Below are 19,016 nucleotides of genomic sequence, written 5' to 3'. Positions count from 1 at the left end.
GCATGTTGTTTGTGTCAAACCCTTTCACGGCCTTAACCCTTCACAGATAACCCTGCCTTATCATATTGCTATTAAAAAATATATATCTATATATAGAAATGGAAGCATTACCTTTAGCTAAACTGCTGTATTTTACATAATGCATCATAGCTTGTTAAGTGCTGTGGTTAAGAAGGTCCCAAGTTACCGTGGTAGTTACCACTACCAGGTCATTTTTAATGAAAATATGTCTTAGTCCAAGATGTCTGTGTGAACTAGGCAACACTACTTCAGCATGTTTTCACTAATGACACACGTACACAGACATTGTTATGCTCATTGTTTATTCACGTCTGTAGCATAAATGTGCTGCATTATGAACACGCATTATTGCACGAGCTGTCGTTGCTTAATATGTATGTTCTGCATCTTGTACTTCTGTACTTCGATTTAGTGTAGATGTATCTCAGAACAAAACAAACAAACTAATCCCTGCTTCAAGTGAAAAAGCAAATGTGCATTTCATTTTTAAATGAGGGTATTTGCTTGAGAGGCCTTTGGCATTTGTTGTAAGTTGAATGTTTTTAATTGAGATTCCTGGGTGTCTGCCTAGTCTGCAGGCTCTGTAGCCTGAGGCCGCCCACAGGTTGTCCTTCTACCTTGATACTTCCCTCATCTCTCTCTCCCTCTCTGATGCCTCATTGGCTGAGTCTGTTCTGACTTGCCTGGACAGGAATGCACCTCCCTTCCATCGTACTTTCATGTTCAAGCAATTTGACGATGAGGAGTGCCATCATTTTGCAGCATAAATATTTCATTCCCCCATTTGGATGCAGATTTGAAATGTCACACCCAGAATACAAATGGGCTGCTGCTCCCACGGAAAATAAGGGAGGCCGTGTAAAAAATATGATTGGTGTGAGCTCAAGACAAATATGGTGCAACAAGATTAGGTCTTATTGAAAACCACTGTCTCTGTGAAGAGCAAAATGAGAAACAATGCAGCCTGAATCGTTGAATATAATTCAACAGATTTAAACAATCGGCCGCGGCTGGGAGATACAATTAACCAAATTTCAGATATTTCTCCGAGCCGTATTGCAGTTATTCTTTTTACTTCGGTCTTGATCAAAATGGATCAAACAAAACCAAATAAAGAGAGCTCGAGAGTTAACCGTTTTCAGGCAGTTTCAGTGAACACTTCACTTCAACACTGCTCTCATACGGCGGTTACAGTGACAACACCCCATGAAAACCTGAGGTTTCCCTTCAGGTAAACAGACGTTGGCTCTGTCGCTGCTGTTTGAAATGTTACGGCATTTGTAGAGTTTGGGTGAAATGCTTAAAATATCTTAAACAGCTCCTGAATGGAGCAGCGTGTACTTATTCTCAACGCGTAAAACGTTGCGTTGCTGAAGGAATGTGAGCTGGATAATTCTCCCATTCATGCGTGAGACAGGGGGTCTGTCAGTACCCTGTGTTTATGTACTTCTCTCGCTGACATGGAGCAATGGGACGTGCAGTAATAACAGTGGAGGGATGGCATCGCAGCGGGAATCATCTAAAACGCTTAGCTTTGCTGCAACGTCGGGCCCTATTTGAATATTACTGGAGCGTGAACTGCTTGTCGGGCCGTCGCCGCTGAGCGCGACACGCAGACATCAGCTCTTCGTTTGTCCAAACCATCAAGGAGCTCATCGTCTCCTACTGTTGCCATGGGGATCAAACACATCGAGATGCAAAAAGAGGCATTGTTTCATCAGGCCCCGCTGCACTTTTAGCAACACATTTTTCTACCGTGACTGCGCTCTTTTAGTGAGAGTACAAACACAAAAGCTCCCAAAACACCCCCCCACCCTTTTTCTTTTATAATGGTGCCTGCAGCTTCATCAGTGAATAAGTCTGGGCATGCTTTCAGTTCAAAATACCTGTCTGGTTTTTCCCCAAGCCTATACTTCTAACGAAAACGGTGCACATTCCAGGTGGGTAGAGGTGCTGATTAGACCTGGGTTGCTCTGAATGAAAGCGCGTGGGGCTTCTGTGTCCGAGTTGTGGGAGGGGGGTCTTGGGCAGGAGGAGCAGCCAGGTTAACACTTATGCATTGACAAAGGCGAGACGGACACGAACGACACCCTTTGATTAGCGAGTCCATTAGTTAACCCGGTCACACAACAAAACAGACATGGAGCACTTGGGTCGAATGTCGCTGCGCCGGGAATGTTGTCTTCCCAGAGGTCTGGTGGTTGTTTGAGGGCGAGGATTCGGGCTCCTGTGTGTTTCCGTCACGCACACACCTGCAGCTCGAGGCCTGATTTTCCAAGACGTATAATAAAGCAAAGGTTATTCAAAGTAAACACAACCTGAATCATTGTTTTAAAAATACACAGATTCACGGATGGATTGATTTCGTTATTTTCTTCTGCTGACCTTAAAGGGCAGCGTTTCTGCACGGGAAAAACATAAATATAGCGTGATGGAACACAAAGTGTACAGAGCTTGTTCCAACGAGACTCAAACTGGGGTTGGTTTATACTTGTGCTGCCGTATGTGATGCTGCAGCTGGTACAATGAGTGGTATCTGCGGTCTGGAGGCCTGTGCTTTGGGTGTCTTTGAACAAGGGGAGGGGAGGAGGGAATTTGAAAGTTGCACGTACATAAATGAATCAACAATTTTCGCCCCCATGTGTCTTTAGGGGAAAAATGAGTACAGAGAATGAGGAAATCCACGCTTTGACGTCTCTGTTTGTCTATTGCTTTGTTTGCTGAATTATGATTTGAGAATTCAGAGAACGCTCAATTACATTAAAAGTGACTCCTAATAATTCAAATGTTAATATGAAGAAGGATTTGCATATACAAAAACAACTCCTCTCAGATCTTACTTTTGACCCACAGTGTTTGGTGTTGTGCGTATGTTTTGCATTCGTTCAAAATCCGGCCCCTCCCTGCATGGTTGTGCAGTGGGATTGTTTATTTCTGCCTTGCAACGTAACTGGAGTGAAAGCATAATAAAATAACACATAATTGCTCTGATTCACTTGTTTGTCCTCGCCGTGGGGCTCTCCCGCCTTCATTCACTTCATGGATAGCTCATCAGAATGGGGAAAAAGGAGGAGCCAACTTTGGATGCTGGGTGTTTACACGCCGCTACTCAGTTTACCTTCTTAAAACAAAAAGAACCTTGTAATTACTACGACTGTTGACAACCTCAGGAAGATGTTTCTACAAAGGACGGCAGCAGCTTGTAATAAAAAAAGCTCCCCGCTGTCTCCTAAGCTCAAGGCTTGGTTGTGAACTTTTAGAAGGCTGAGGCTGAAACTAAAACCTTTATGGAGTTATTTTCCTCAAAGAGCTCCCATCCCGTTCTATCTCGAGTAGCAGGATTATCTGAGCTAAGCCAAAAAGAGCACATTACCGGTGACACCAAACTCTTTGTGGCTCAGTGACATTTTTTTGTGGCTGCTCCACAACAACCTCAGAAAAAAAACATTTTTGTGATCCGACGTCATTATCAATCCAGTCATCTGTAGTGTGACAACAATGTTCCATCTTTATATCACAATCCACATATTCAGCCGAGCTGTTTTTTTGAAACGTCTGAAATATAGTTTTTTCTCTTCAAAACTTTAATATTGGCTTGAACGTGACTACTTGAAACATCCACCGCCGGATCTTCAGAGTGTAGAACAAGAAAACGTAAACATAAAAAGTCCACGGTCGTGACTTGAATTATCGGGCACACTTGAAGTGACATATTTGTGGCACATGTTGTTGGTTTTACATTTCTTGAGTGCAGAGCTGCCGTATTTACATTTCTCTTCTCGTCTGATGAGTGGAGCTCTTGCAGAGGCTGCTGTGTGTCGGCAGGCGCTGTCATCTCTGAGGTAAATAGATAAGGAGCCTCCCTTAACTAAGACCGGGTTTATTTCTTCCTCACAGGTTGTAAACCTCTTCTAGGCCAACACGGTGGTGAAAAACATAGGACTTTTTTGCTAATCTACATATGTGTATGTCTAAGTAAGCCATGTCTGCCATCTTGTCCCCCATATTGTCTTTAGCCTATTTTATGTCAATGCATTTACAATAGTAGGATAGACGGGTGTGAATAATGAGATAATAAAATGCTGATCCTGTTTCAGAGGCCTGGTTTTGTGCGCTCTCACACGGTCGCTGCCTGCTGGGAGTGAAGCATTATTAGTGTGATTAGTTTCACCTGTGCTTTTCCTACTATTACGTCAAATAGTCTGCTGCGAAAAGGCCAATTAAAGCAGGTTCATTGCTCCCAGCAATACCTAGTGCTATTTTTCAGACATTCACAGCGCTGGCTCAGGATCGATATCTTCATCCTGTGTGCGTGTGTGTTTAAGAGAATTGTTGTGAATATCTAACAGGAAATTTGCTTTTTTCCTCCGAATATTTTATGGGAGAATCCTTGGTTCCAGTCAGAGGGGAAAGTGTGCTAAGAGGTAAGTGCGTATTTTGCATCCTGGTAGTGGTGGAAGGTAACAGACACACCACCGTACTTCCAGGCTCCTTGTAATATTTGCTCCACTACATTCCTGTGACTGCATTAGTTACCTCACAGATTCACTGATACAACATTTAAATCATACAATTGTGATATTGTATAAGTTGTATATTGTATAAGTGTATATTATCAATGCAATGTGTAATATCTAATCAGAAAATTAGTTCAAAGTAAAACAAATGAACCAACATCATCCACATATTATGAAGAGGTTACAGTGTAACCCCCAAACTACTCAACAATATATTAACTAAACTTAGAACCTTACAATGTGGCTTTTCTGGCCGCCATAAGGATATTTAGCACAAAGACATTGTTGGTATTATTTTTAGGTAGGAATGTCGTCATCTGGCTTTGGTTATTTTGTAAAATGATAACCACAGCTGCTGGATTTACGTATTTATTTGGTTGATACAGCAAAATTCTGTACCCACACGGGTTCATCTTCCTGTGCTCTATAGCTCTCTGAATGAGGAGAGGGAAGCATTTTCAGCTCTGCTAAGTGCCTATTTTTCCTGCTGAAGAACACAAAGACAGAATAATTGTTCCTACTTTACATGTGCATAAGAATTGTGTTCTGTGCTTGGGATTTGATTGAAAGCACCGTTATCTAATCTGTGATAAATATTCATCCCATTTACTTTTTTATTCAGTTGTTGTGGCGCACAGAATTAATGGGAATTTATGTGGTCAACTTAAATATGTTCTGTAGATTCATAACGTTTATGTCTCCTGTCTGGGGGAGCGTCTTTCGCCAGGGAGGGTTTTGCATCTTATTGTGACATGCAGCGAGTAACTAAGGCATAGTTTTCATCTGGGTAGAGCTGATGTGAAGAAACAGCCATCGATTAAAAGATTCCTTCTTCTAGTTAGTGAAACGCTTAAAGAAACACAATTTCTCAGCGCTTATTTATTTCAGAAAGGAATTTTCCAGCGGTGTTTGGGCAGAACTGTGGAATGCGGACAGGATGGAGCACGTCTCCAGTTCTCACACCATCTGCACATTTTGTGTCTTCAAAACTCTGCGAAAACTTGCTCAGACATAAAAATGGAACAACTTCGAAGTTCACGTTGTACAGTTGAGGGATTATAGTTGAAACCTGTTGTTTTTAAGCACGTTATTGTGGTACAGGCCTTGGTTAGGACCATTCTGAATTTTTACTTATCAAATAAATAAACAACGAGGCAAAGGAAGGTGGTACACAGATGTGTATACTGACTTTTGATAATCTGAGAACATTTTTTATAATTCAGTAATTTGAGTCAAAAAGAGTCAAAAATTCTGACTAAGAGTTAAAGGTAGGAGAAAAATGGACTTCTCATTTGGGTCCAGAAGGAACAAGGGAAGTGCTGGGACTTCCTTCTACTGAAACTACAACTCACAGCAACATCAGCCTTTCTGCTGCTTCGTTTACCCGGAACGACTGACCTTATTTCTGAGGTCAAATGATAGACAGCCTTCATGCCCCAGTGAACGAGAAGCAATCTGAGGTTTCACCATGAAAAATCTGCCAAAGCTCTACATGTGCTTTAGGCTTCAGTTCTGTTTCCTCTACCTTCATTCTGCACAAACTGAAGTATCCTACTGAGATTACTGCGGGAATTTGACTTTGAGAGGAGGACGCCTTCATTTTCTCCCAAACGAAGCCGACACAGGGCAACACGAGCTGCAGCTTTGTAAAGCTTCTAGTCCTCTGTGATCAGCTCCGGTTAAGTCACTGGACCTGCATGCCTGTGAAACCTGATCCAGCGGTGATATTTTCTTTTGAAATGGAAAAGCAATACGGTTTGCCTGCCACAAGCACAGATAACAGTCTGGCGCTTCTACGCTCTTTCTATGTGGGAGTACCATCAAAATGCATCAGTGCAACACATCTCTGTGGAGATAATCTGTCCGAAGTCACGATTCCTACGATAATGGCTTACAAATGTGAAACCTCATTTTGCAGGGTAGTTCAGCCTTAACCCCAGCAACGCTTGACCATAATCCTCCTCGGTGCTGATAAAGTTTAGGAGACCATCCTGAATGAGTAAAACTTGACCGATGTCCTTTTTTAATAGGAAAGATGGTATAACAATCTGAGTTTAAGAAGAACACTTATGACCTGCTGGAGCATCAGTTTTGTTTGTTCCTATCCAAGTGGGAGACTGAAGATGCACTTACGCCATCTACTGTAGCAGCGGGGGAAGTATCTGGGGCAAAAGCTTGAATACTCAAGAGGCCTCTGTGTTGGCAGACAATTGAAAGAATCTGAAAACGTGAAATGCAAGAATACCCCCCCCCGCCCCAATATTACTTGTAATAAAATGTCTTCTTTTAAAGCTAAACAGTTTGTTGATATTTAACCGCGATGGATCCAATGGGTGAAGAAGTCCAAAAGACGCCAATGTCCATCATGTATTTGTAGACACCTTTTTATAATGTTATTATGTGCATACAATTCTGTTTAGTTCTATTTAAGAACTTAACATGCATATTCATGACGCTTTCTCTGTATTTTGAAGGAGCTGTTCCCGTCAGTAGCTGCCACAGCAGATCATTTATTTCCACGGAAGTCCAGGTCGAATGATCCTGCATGGAAATCTGATTTTTATGATGTGCATTTGTTTTTTCACAATGGTGCTCGTTGAGAAAAGTTCCTTCACAAAACAAGATAGTGTATTTTTGTCGTGATTTGTGAGGTCAGGCAACGGTTGAGCTCTCTGCACGGTATATTCGCTACATTCTAAGCCTTGGATGAGACTATTTCCCGATCCGTCCCTTTCAGCGTGAAGTCTATTTTCACTCCTGAAATCTTTATATTGCCTTTTAGAACTTTGATATAGATTTTGGGAAAAAATGTGCTAAAACTAGATTTTATGTATAATCTCCTTTCTCCATGTGAGAGTAGTCTCACCGAGGTTTTTATCTCCTGCAGGGAAAGAAACATAAAAAAGATTGTTGGCGATATTATTTCTGAAACCGAGTTGACGTTATTGCAGTTTTATGTGTCATGGGAAATCATTGTGTCCTGGGCTGCAGCAAATGATTATTGAGAACTAATAGTGTGTGATGTTTAATATAAGGGGAAGAACAGACAAAATCACTCATAGCACCTCTGGGAATAAATTAAGGGCGAGGGAGCGTGAGGGTATGTGGCATCTCAGCAGAAAGAGAATCTTTATTACCACCTGCCTTGCTTTGGGTTTTGTCATTACCGAGACACAACAAATGTCATACTGTACAGCTGTTTGAGAACTCCATTCCCAGAGTCCGCTGCAATGAGAACTGTGTGTGGACTGCGATGGTTTCTAAAGCCAATATATCTAGCAAATATTGATCTGAGAAATGTAGAGGGGTACCATGGTGTCTGCAAACTCCTGAGGCAATCTGCGGCGTTCCTTCATTTTTTTTCTTTGCCACTCAGTTCAACTTAACAGGTCCTTTCTCGAATGGGGATGATGATGATGATACATTTCCTGTCCGTAAACAACATCATGTATAATTTACTCGTCCTCATTGGAATGGTGCAGCCCGATGGTGGCAGGTCATTGCGTCTCCTCTGCATGCTGGTCCCCAGGCAGGCGGAGGCAGATTTCTCCCCCGTTGACCTTCTGCAGGGCAGATGAGCGCTCGTGAGTTGTGGAGAAAAGCCGTGTGGTCTCAGGAGGCTTGCCTGGGCCCGGGTGTGCTTATCAGCAAGTGGAAGAGAGAAGCCATTTTCCCTTATCCTTCAACGAAGGGCAGCTGGAGAGGATTCAGCACAGGTGGGACCAGCCACCGTATGAATATGTAGCTGCAGAAGGAATCAATGAATGTGCAAAATGATCAAGAAATATGGCACAATCCGTTATTTTATTTTTCATTTCTAATATTTAACCATATGGCCATGGTGGTTTCATTTATATATTGAACGTGTCAGTAAGATAGCCAGCTCTTTCTGAAGGCTAGAACAAATGTGAGTCTTGAACATAACATATGGGAATTGTCGGCACGTTTTGGTTATTATGTAAAACGAGTCCAGCGTACTCGTCCCGTGCTGCCCACAAACACTGTAAATATGACCTGACCTCTGTGCGTGTTTTACCTCAGACCTAAACCGTAAAAAGATCCCCCCGGCCGTGTGAACTCCACACCAGCCTGCGATTTTAAATGCCATTTCTCCCAGCCAAAGTGTGTGTGTGTGTCAGGATTTTTTTTTAACTTGCGAGACAGCATACTGGTCTGGACCGCAGACTTTGATACTCAAGCCATGACTGATTTTGCTGCAGCTTTCTAAAAAAATGTCAGGAAAAAGGATTCTGCTCCTATAAAAATTCATTAAAAACTCTTTTGTTCAGTTTATTGGTTTTCAAATGTCCAACACAAAAACAATCATGGGAAAACTCAAACACAATCCCTACAATGCAAACCATAAGAAAGAAATGAATAAAAAGAAATGGGTGAGGCTGATAATAAAAGATAAGAAATATGCAATAAAACCACCAATGCACTAAGGTAAATCAAAAGAACGGCATTGACATGAAGTGTCAGTGCTGTGTACTGGGAGCAATCGGGAACATCACCCATTTATCATTAATTAGGATCTTCCCTCAAGAGGCCTCACCTTGCTCAATCCTGACATTCATTCCCAGGATAATCGGTCTTCTCCAGATTTAAACTTTTTGTAATCTGTCAGTTTACCAAAATACTTAATCCATGTTCATGTATACACCAAGACAGAATAATTTAATCATTCAGGAAGTTTAAAAAAAGCGAGTTGAAATCCGTTTGAGGCACTTATTGGCCGGGACATTGCTCTTAAGTAATAAAAACGTGCGTACTTCAGCTTTCTCCAGTGACTTCTGGACCTCTGCAGGCCTTGCCTTCTGCATTAAGTCATCGTGCTTGAGGTCTCCAGAGCAGCAGTGAAGCGAGTGGTGATTAAGTTGGAAGGTCAGGTGGAATTGATCATTTTCCCCGCGGTACATCCTTGCAGCACAACTGGCAATTTGTTTTGAGAGCATAGGATTATTTTTGGAGTTTATTTTTTATTTTTTTTCCCCTTACTTCATTTCCCTTGTCTCGCTCCTGGGATTTTTACCATCTCTTATTGGCCCTCTGGTGCTGCTGTGACGAGTTAACTTCTGCTGCTGGCTAGAGGTCAGACACTGGGTGGACAGACATCGGGAGAACAAGGCAAACCCTGCAGAGATCGGCTTAGTTGAGCTCAATTACTTCATGAGAAGGCATGCTCTGAACATAAGTGATCACTTAATGATTCATTAGTGCATTAATCACCCATTTCGCTAATGGGAATAGCCCTTTATGCTTTAATGGCTGCTACTAACAAAAATAATTTGTCCTTGGTATGTGGAAGGCTTTCCAGTGATAAGACCACCTCACAACTTCTGAATAGCTTGATCAAAAAGTATATCTGCTGCTTCTATTTAAGTTGGCGCAACAAAATGTGTTGATTTAAGTTGTCACACAAAATGTTTGCTTCTTTTATTATTTGTACCGGAGATGTGTGCGGTTTGCACGTTGCTTTGTGTGAGAAGCAAAGGCAGGCGTCATGTGTTTCATGTCATGTAGACAATATCTGAGCAGCGTGCTCTTCAATCTGACAACTCGTTCTGTTGTCTTAATGGCTCATCGAGCACTGACGGAAGCCGTAATTGTGGGTCGAGCTTTGATAGAGCTGTCTGACACAAAGCTGACAGCACATATACAGCCTCCGTCAGTTATGAAGCCTCCGACATTGTCTACATGTCTACATTGGGCTTCGCTTATTCAAAGACACCTGAAGTGTGTCAAACAAAAGCACAAAAAATGGGCATCTTTTAACCATAGTGGCTTGAAGAAATACCACAAATAAGCTGGTATATGAAAACTATTCAGTAAATATCTATAACCTCAAGTTGCATATTTAGTGCTGATCGAATCCGTATTGACGCACTTCGATGTGTTTGCTGTGTCAATATGTAATTTGGGAAAAATAAATTATGGATACATTGTACAAATATAACCCAAACTGATTTTAATCTATCCACCGGGGAGCTGTGATGCAATACCAACGTGGTTCATATCCCAAAACCCATCAGCATCAGCCGATGGAATCAGCAAGAAGAATGGGGATCAGGGGGATCCTGACACCATGCCTAATGCTATGTGTCGGCACGGTGATTGAAGTTATCATGCAGACCTGGTGGGTTATAGATCAGACAAATGTCCTTATGCTTTAATAGTATTGACACTGAGCATACTAGCATTGCATGGAATATTGGCGTTCGTACATCTTTGCAGGAGCGGCACTTTGCAAATAGAGGGACAACCAAATTGTTTCTCGCATAGAGCAGCAAAAATGCATGTGCATTACAGTGTGCAAAGAGTAAGTCATTAAAAAAACACGGCTCAGGTCAGAGCGTTATTTTCCTTTATCACCCGTGTGTGTGTGTGTGTGTGTGTGTGTGTGTGTGTTGTCCTCTGGGACTGTATGCATTTCTTTTTAACATCCTTTTCATCTACAGGTTGCCGTGGTTCAGCTACAAGTCCACAACTGTAGCCATCCCCATCACTCCCGTATACACACACACACACACACATAATGTGTGGTCGATGGAGGCACTCTGACTGTGAAGAACAGGTGTAAAATGTGCTGCTGCTAAACGCCTCCCCACATATCCCAAAGGAAATGCAGCCTCTGCACTCTCCCTCACCCTGTGTGTTCACATCCGTAGGCCATACAAAATGGGGGTCGTAGTGGCGGTGGGGCGGTGCTTGGGTGGGTGCAATTGTTGGTTGGGTGGAGCGTTGGCAGAGCAACAAATGCAATCATGACGCAGGTAGCGGCTGCTTAGAATGGTAATGCTATTATAATGATTTTGAGGGAATGTCTTTATAAATGCCTGCTCTCTGGGGAGGCAGAGGGAGGATGCGGGGCCCTTTGCGTGTATGGGCTCTTTTTAACCATGAATACATTCATGTCCACTCCTGTGCTGCTCTGTGTTTGCTCATCTCGCATGCAGCTGGTGCCGCGGCCCGTCCCGGGAGACGAAAGTTTGTAAACATGAATAATAATTAGGAACAGGTCGACGGGCAGGTAATCTGCATGCGGGTTCCAGTGGCGTACTCGCCCAGCGTGCGTCAAGATGGGTGGCCTTCTATTAGCATTTTGTTTCCCACGATACAGTTAATGTTTACTCTCTTTTAAATGCAAACAGATTGGATGTGAATTCTCTTTGCGTTTAAAAGAGATTTTAGACCTTTTTTACAAAGACTGAGATGAGGAGCGAGTCTTTGACTTCAGGGCATCTTTTGTCTTTAAACAATAATGTTAGGACTTTTACTCACAGGTAAATAAGCATTGCATCAAAACAATACTTATAGGCAGCAATGCAAATGCAGCAGTTGCAAGGTGTTTTCAATTAAAAGGTTAGAAAAAAATGTACGTAGACAAGCTACCGGAGCCCGTGACGCAGAGCCGTGGAACATGTTTGCATAGCCTAACCTCCGCAATGCTATTCGGTTACCTTTTAGCTAAATGCTCTGATTGGAATTTGAGCTTTCCATGTTAAACACACTATATGAATAAAGATAATTTATAGTGAAAGGTGAGATAAGAGTGCATCTGTTATGTGCTGGACAAGTTTGAAAGGCGTAATTTTGGATTTGACAAAGTTCTACATTATCGTTGGAGGTGCTCCTGCACGTGATTGGTGGATTCCTTTTGTCGCTCTTTGAAAGCTAAAAAACTATTAACCTCCATTAAGAATGACAATTTGTTGTTTTCTGCCTTCCTTGTAGAAGTGCTCAAGACAAAAATTGGTAAAATATATTGTCAAGCAAATTAAACGTACAAAAAAAAGGGCTTCGTTCCCCACACACTGCCCATAATTAAGATTAATTATGAGACAAACACTGAGTCGGCCTAATTACTAGCGGGCATATACTACTGGTACCAACAGACAGAGCTCTTACCAAAACTCATAGTGCGTGAGACACCATGACAGGATGCTAATGATTAATTAACAGCCCGATTTTCATTATTACTGTGTCAAGAAAGAGGTTTGATCTTCAAGTGACTTTGGACACGAAATCAAGGTTTTTGCTATTCTGCAGCCATACCTTCTCCTGGCACTAATAAGCTCCTGACAGCAAACAAATCTTTGACACGTCCCCCTCATCGCCCAACCCCCTTTTACGGATAGTCCTAAGACTTTAATCCGATCCAGTGACGGGCTCATCCCCAGTCAATAGGGTAAAGAGAAGTTCATGCGAGGTTTGTGTGCACTGATTCAAGTGCTCGTGACCCGAATGTTAAACTTTAGCTCACCTTAAGTGAAGGGTATTGAAGAAGGGATTGACGTATGTTTTGTGAATAAGGCGCAGCTCAGATTTTATTTTGTGACCATTTCTCCAGCCCAGAAGAGTTGAAAAGAAAAAGTTTTCCGTTAATGGTTCCGTTTAAAATGACGATCTGCATTAGATTAACTTTCTGTCTTTAACTTCAAACTTTATCCTCAATCCTTCTGATCCTTTTTTAGAAATATATTTTATATTATATTTCCTTGTGTGTGTCCCTTGTGTGGGTGGTATCTGATGTGATCCATGCGCGGTCACATTTCAGAGCTTTGAGCTGGAGCGTGTGTGAGCGGATCTGCAGGTTATTGCTGTGTGCCCTTCGGGTCCCAATCTGTCTTTGTTAGGATCGCTGCGCAGACCATCGCACCAGACTTGGGTAAGACTGATCACCGCCATCTCCACCGGCGTGTGCAGCTGCAGCTAATATAACAATTCACATCCACTTTGTAATTGTTGCAGGTGGCACTTTAACTCAGTTCGTTGTGCATTGTGACCTTATCTTCACAAAACATGGTGCATTGGGGGGGAAAAAGGGAGTTTTTTTAGATGCTTGCATATAGTCAGTGTTAAATATACATCTGGTTGAGTAGCAAGTGCTTTTACTCAGGAGCTGTGCATAATGAAGCACTCTGAAAGCAGCTAATTGCACTTCATTCACAAAGCTTTTTGTCAATGTGATGGTAAAAAGTATCACGTCGGATTTTTTGATTACTGAAAATATTTATCAAATACCAAGAACGCGAGATGAAAACTTAGTTCACACAGTGGCTGATGACATGGTGACAATTGTTACACATTCTATGGTAAAATATGTATGTTATTCAGGTAAAGCAGTTAACTAGTTAAAGAAAATTTTAAATAGAATAAAGTTACCTATATATATGGCTGTAATGAATTCCCTTTTGATAACATTAACGCTAATGATTACTTGTGACCGAGGTCATACAAAGAATTATCAATTGACTCTGCAGTTCCTTTCTGTTGTAAAAGGCGTCACTGCACTTGGACGATATGTCAATATTTTCAGCAGTTTTTTCAGTAGGCGTCAAAAACTCTTGCAAATAAAGTGTCAGTGTGGTGCACTTCCTGTCTTATTTTGTAGTTTTCTGCTCGTGTCCCCGGGTAACTTCCCTTCCTGCCTGGTCCTGTCATCCCCTGTGATTGTCAGATTGTTTCCACCTGTGTCCAATCACCTGCACCTCCCTAGTGTATTTAAGCAGTGTGTGTTTGTCAATTGTGGCGTCATTGTCTAACGTCCTGGATGGTCCTCGTTCCTTCCTGCCCCCCCGCCCCCCCCCCCCCCACCCTCCGGTTCGTTCGTTCGTGCGTGTGTGTGCGCGCGTGTGTGTTTGTGTTTGCCCGATGGCCTTTTACTTTGTTGGAGTTTTGACTATTAAAGTCTCTTTTGTTTAAAGTCTGCGTTTGAGTCCTGCCTCCCCACACAATCCTGACATAGTTACCAATTATCTGGGGACCACTTTGGAGCACAGTTGAAGAGAAATACATTTCTCAGGAGATAGGGGAGACCAAAAACCAAGATGAAAATGTTTTTTGGACTTATGTAGCTTTTAATTCATACCATTTTTAATAACATGTTTCTTTTAATTTAACAATTCCACAACTGGCGTTCCCACGTCTTAGCATGAAAAGATGCCTTAGACTCTGCTGTTTATACACTACAAGGATGCACTTTGAATCATACAATTACATGTGGATTAAGTGAACCTCAGCTGGCCCCCATTATTTGAACACAAAGCACCTCTTTATTGACTCGTTAACTTTATCAAGATGTCAATAGTCATTATTGCTTATCTTGTCTTGATATCCACTGAGCTGTAAAATCAATTAGGCATAATCCTATTCCATTGTGCAGGTCAAACCTTGATACTTTATGATTCACTATAGAATGTCAAGCCTCTTAAATGTATTAATAATGCAATGCATTTCTTCCTTAAAGCGGTTGACATTAAGCTTTTTGAGCACCTCAGGAATACTTTGTCATTCTCCTAATAATGGCATCCCATCATTTGTTTCTCAGTGGGAGAGGTCATGCAATACCAAAGACAAGGCTAATAATGTTGGATACAGTTTAATCGGCGCTACACAGAATGTCAATGATCAATAGGGGTGAGACAGTGTGAGCAGAGACATATTCAGTGCAGAGCGCGCAGGTAACAGGTGGACATCACGACCTAGCTTGATTTAGCGGCTCACAGGGGATTTTTGTGACTTTCCATACCCAAGGACGGACTGCCGCACTGGTCCACATGGAGCATATTACTGTAAGCTCTGTGAATGACTCGATCTTTTCCTTGCCAGATGATTTTCCTTGCAAATACAAGAGTGACAAAACGCAGGGTACAGAAACACTGAAGTAGTAATAATCCCCTTACTTCCCCCAGTAAATCCAATTTCAACAGCGCGCTGTGTCTGGATAGGTGTTCATCCCTCACTGGATTTGATAGAAACCTGCAGTAACATGTGGACTTGGCTGAGGTAATGCAAAGTGACATTTACACGAGTGGCTTTGTTTTCCACATTTCTCTCCTGATGTAATTAAATGAGCCAAGGTGGAGTTAGAAATCACAGTGATTAAGAAAAAAACAGGTTCTGGTAATCATGCGGAGAAATCCGTAAATCAATAACAAACTGAGGTTAAAAACACAAAGTCAAAATAAATGCGTGTCCCCAATTTGAATAATCAAAAGACTTTCATGGGGTGGCGAAAAGCTGTAGGTTATTGAGGAATTGTCCCCGCCTTAGCCCTGGCCTTAGCCCTCCACGTCCCTGGATGAGAGTACACTAATTTGATTTCGCGGCATGCCGTTAAAGATGCATTAATCTTTCCCAGACCATCGCATGCCCCCCAGCAGTTGGAGGAAGAGGTAGAGTGAGAGACAGAGAGGGAAGTGAGGTCGAAGCGACGTGCCTCCCATGCTGAAAATATTCTCCGCGCCGACAGAAGCGCATCCCTCCGGGCAGTCTGTGTAAACAGTGCACACCATCTCAAAATCACTTTCACACCTTTTTGGAGACTTCCTGAGATCTCTGTCCCTCTCTGTGCCGCCTTCTCTCCCTCCGTCTGAGGCCTGAGACCACGGGGGTCTCGCAACATGTATTTTCACAACATGGAAATGTGCAATACTCTTTATCAAAACTATGGATTCTGGTATAGATGCACATATAATTTATTTCTTCAATAAAAAGTTGAAATAGCTATGGGGCAGGCTACCAACTACTAGCATCCTATTGGCCCAAAGAGGCATCTGGCTGTCTATGTATGGTAATCTTTGTGACTACTATGAGCTATTTGATGATTTATTTGTATTAAAATGCAGGCAATTTAAGAATAGTGTCCATTTTATTCTGCACTTTGGGAGGCATGAACCCCTCAATCTCACACAATTTTAGAATCCCTCCATCAGGTTGTGTCTGATTTTCATTATTTTAAACGATTGTATTCTTTTGGTAACATTAGTATTCCACGCCATTTATCTCTGGTCCCCATATACATAGTCCGGACCCTACAGGTTGGCCCCCAGACAACTGTGTGCTTTGATAACTTCTGTCACAAAATCAAAGCTAATCCACAGCCCGGAGGCAACTTGTCGTATCTCACTTTACAGCAAAGTGGAAATAAAAAGATCCATCAATGAGCAAATGTCCCCAAGTCAATTTTGGTCAACAGTAATCAAAGCATTAAAAGGAAGAAAGGAGAGTGAGCGAGGAGATAAAGGGGGACCACCAAAGATTCTTTGTTGCTGTTAACCCCCACCCGCCTCCTGTCCCATTGGCCTCCCCAACCGCCATCTCACTCTGGGGAACAGCATTGCTTAGCCAACATCTTTCTTGTCCCCTTCCATTGATCCATTTTAACACACAGTGGTGTTAACACATCAAACGCTGCATGCCAGGCAGGATGCATACCCCCCTCCCTTTTACGGTTTTCAAAAGAAACGATGAAGGCATGAAAATATGAAAATGCTCTTCACAGGGGTCTGTGAAGAAGGCAATTTCTATCATGCCCATGTCTATTTCCTATGTAGAGGAAAATAACACATTTCTCTGATGTTCCTCCACATGGAGCAGCAGTGACTCCACTTCTGCTGAAGCTTAGTGTGGGTAGAACAGAATGGGGAGTATTAAATTACTGAGGAGGCTGACATTTTTTTTTTTTTTTTAACTCTTTATTTAGTTTACACCCCTGGGGTATGTAATCATAGGCAATGCAAATCCTGGGTTTGGCTTATTAGCATATTCATACATCCTGAGTTATTTGTTCACATATAACTTTGTGGTTGTCCTTGATAAGCATTTTAAACTGGTTGTGTGATTGCGAAATTATATATATAATTATATATATATATATATATTACATACATATTACTATGTGTGTATAATTTTACTGTATAAAGAGCGAAGGGAACACTGAAGCAGCAGAAGTGACTGCAGTAATTTAAAGACTGCAGGCAAATGAACAAATGAAGGAATGAATGAATAATGCATGTTGATATTCTAAATAAAACCCACACATTAAATATGATGCTGAAATATATTGAGTGTGCGTTTTAGAAAAATATTGTTCAATTTACTGGCATTGACAATTACCATGACATGTGAAATAATAATGTCAAATCTATTTGACCGGTAAGTTGAACTCTTTATTTTCTAGTTATTGGGGAAGTTTTGTTCATAGTTTTGGACTTTAAGACCCTGATGTCCTTACTTCATTTTTGTTGTTTTACACTCTGGTAACTCAATGTTCATTGAATGTCACTGTTACTGACCCATACTACCTATTGTCCATTTTGTTTCCCCTTTTGCACACAGTTCATTTAGTGCTTACTTAAGTTAACAGTGTACCTGCCTCGCAACTGTAGTTCTTTTTATGGATGTCCGGTTTCAAGCAAAGGCAAATCCCATCCATATGCATCAGAGTTGATTTGTTCGTATCACGCAGTGAAGTGGGGCTTGTGTGGTGGAGACGTGTCCGTATCAGACTTTGAGGAGTTTACCAATTACTTGGTAAATAAATGAATTAATCCCGTCTATTGTCCTTCAGATTTATTCAGCTGGCGTCCTCACAGGAGAGCAGAAGTTAATTAAGATCATCATGAGGGATGTGGCTCTGTCAAGCTACTCATAAAGATGTTGTGGTTGAGTAGCGATCCTTGGGCTGACTACAGTGTACGAAATAAACTTTTCATCCAAAGATTTTATTTCTTTGCGCAGGTATATTTACAGTAAATACAATTGATCAGGTTTCAGGGGACTGACAATTTTGAACTATAAGGTAGTAGTGTTTTTACTGGGAAAGTCTTACAAATTGGCATTAGTTCTTAAAAGTACAATGAAAACAAAGTATTTTGAATGATAATTGAAGAAAATGCCTACTTTGATTGGAGGCTAAAATTCATATTAGGCTGTTTTACAAAAGCAACAGTGTATGCTTAAGCTTTATTTTGCAACATTATTAAGAAGTATTATACCAATATACAATGAAGGACAACAAATGAAACAGAAAAATGAATCAGCTTCAACAACAAAATGAATTTGGGGCAAAATAATGGCTCTCATGCAATAAATAAACCCTTTCCAGAATGTGGACAGCTGTGGTAATGTAGTCTTGAGACACTTATCTGGAAGAGCAATGCTTTCGCTTGGTTATGTGTAACTGCAAGTTAACAATTTTCTTGCATATAACTCTTTTCAGATGAGTTCAAGTGTATTTGAAAATATTTGCATTAATCAACATACAAAAAACAATGTACACGTGTGATTACTGTCCCTTGTCCTGTATCACTGAGATGTTTTTAACACCATGCTTTAATTAAGACGTACGCTAGTGATATGCGTAAACGAGCGCTGTATCTTTATTTCCCCCTGTTTTTTCCTTCCTTTGTTCCCTTAAAAGATTTAAGTCATAAATGATGTTCAGTAGTTCAAACCTAATGATCCCATTGGTCCTCATTACTACTGCAATTTGGTAGATGTCTAGTTTATGGCTTTGCAGAAATTACCAGGTCCCATAGAGCTGCCCCAGGATGTTTCATAACCGTGCACTATTTAAATATATATATATATATATTTTTTTATTGTGGCTTCTTTATTACATCCTGGCACTGAAGCAGTTTTTAGAAAAGCTGCTAGGGAGGGTCAGGGGGGGGGGGGGGGGGGCACCATAGC

Source organism: Gasterosteus aculeatus, chromosome 2 (genome assembly GCF_964276395.1).
Source record: "Gasterosteus aculeatus chromosome 2, fGasAcu3.hap1.1, whole genome shotgun sequence".
Classification (NCBI taxonomy): Eukaryota; Metazoa; Chordata; class Actinopteri; order Perciformes; family Gasterosteidae; genus Gasterosteus; species Gasterosteus aculeatus.
Note: the sequence above shows the minus strand (reverse complement) of the source record.